Raw genomic sequence first — 2051 nt, forward strand, 5'->3', positions numbered from 1 at the left:
GGGCTCCCTGCAAGGTGTTAACAAATTACCCCAGGTTTCCACAACTTCAGCAGCATCTGCTTTAGGACAGAAACAAAAGAGGCAAAGGTTAGAATTTATCTTTGTAAGACAGGCTCATCTAATTTTATTCTTACAGTCTGAAATCCCAAAAAGAAGACAAATGGAGAAAAAAGACTTGCAGCATGGCTATTCCCATGGGGGGGGTGTGCATTCTCATCTCTCTCTCTCTCTCTCTCTGTCTCTTTCTGGGTCTCTCTGTGTCTTACAAGTGCATGTACTTTCTTAGCAAAAAAAGAGAAAAAAAGAAATGATGTGAATTTTTAAAGCTCTTTTTAAAAGTAGCTGTAAAAAGACATAGCTAAAATATAGCAACCCACTTTTATACTATTCCATTTCACTGTTTCCAAAATTCATCATTATCTTCGAGTTAGTGTTTATTCCTCCAGTTCATGTTTTTATGTGTTTACTCTGTGTGGCTCTAAGTGTGTGGTATTATTTATACATACACTTCACACGTGAAAGCCGTCGTATGATCACACTCATGTAAGGTGCCTGGGACAGTCAATGCTACCAGGGGCTGGAGAAAGGGGGCAATGGGGTGTTACTGATTAATGCGTCCAGGGTTTCAATTTGGGATGGTGGTAAGTTCTGAAGATGGATAGAGGTGACAGTCCCATCACAATGGGAGTGTGCTAAGTGCCACTGAATTGCACACGTAAGAATTCTTTTTCTTTTTTTTTTTAAGAGATTTTTGCTATATGGCCCGTGCACTTGTGGGAGAGACAGAAAGTGAGAAATCACCCCCACCCCCAGGAGGATGGTCACATCACAATCCCTTCTCCATTCTCCTCTCAGAATTTTGGGCATGTAGGCACACACACCTGGCGTGAGTTTTAAGCTGCTGGGTCTAGGACTTGAACCGCAGTCAACTATGTGGGTGTCCAACAACATAACCATTATGCTGTATGCTGGTCTCAAGAATTTTTTTTTAAAGCTTAATGTATTATCGACTTGAAAATTACCAAGAGAGTAGATTCTAAATGTTCTCACCATAGAAAAAGAAAAAGTAAGTATATGATATAATAGATACAGTAATTAACTTGACGTAGTCATTCCACAGCAGATACATGTATCAAAACCTCATGCTCTTCTCTATTAATACACAGTTTTTATTTGTTGATTAAAAAATAAATTTGAGCAAACGGTGTGCCAGTGTTAACACAATGCTCCATAGTGCTGGGCCCACACGGAAGGTCCTGGCTTCAGCCGTAGGGTCCCATGTGCCCCAGGCATGCACATGTGCCCTACGATCAGAGCTGACTGAGGCAGGGGTGGATCAAGAACTTAAACCTTGTCGGTGGGTGCTCTCTCTCTCTCCCTCCCTCTCTCTCTCTCTCTCTCTCCCTGTCACTCTCATGGAAGAAATAACTAGAGGAACTTTAAAAACTAAAGAAAGAAAAATGCACTTCTATATTTTGTTTTAAAAACAAGTAAATAAAGTAAAATAAAGTATTTGTTCTTTCTGTAAGTGGATGGTAGAGAGTAGGTGGTAGAGTGTGGGTGTGAGGGCCCAGGGGAGGAAATCTGGAAACACTGTCTACATCTTGGTGGGGACTTTTAGTAAAATGTGAAATTAACAAAGATTAAATTAAAATAAAAAGTAAAATCCATTTCTAAGGAGCCCACTAGCAATTAATTGTGATATGGGAAAGTGCATAGGGTAAGCAAAACAATGCAGAACTTACAAAGTTGAGCACTGTAAACCCTAACAGGTCTAAATTTAAGACTCTCACTGCTTTTTTCCTTGTGAGAGTCTCAGCACGTTGCCATGTCACAGTCTCCCCACAGTGGCCTCCCAACTGAGACTATAAGCATGTGCCCCCGCTTGGCTCTGTCTCAGACGATGTTCTGTGTTGGCCAAACACCCTCTGGCCGTGGTCGTCCTGCCTGGGCCTCCCGAGTCCCTGGCACTGCAGGAGCGGCCCCTGCCCCGGCCTCTGGGTTGGACCTGGGGTCTAACCTGGGGCTTCCCGTGTGGTCCCAGACCACTG

The sequence above is a fragment of the Tupaia chinensis genome, unplaced genomic scaffold (genome assembly GCF_000334495.1).
Source record: "Tupaia chinensis unplaced genomic scaffold, TupChi_1.0 Scaffold144269_1, whole genome shotgun sequence".
NCBI lineage: Eukaryota > Metazoa > Chordata > Mammalia > Scandentia > Tupaiidae > Tupaia > Tupaia belangeri.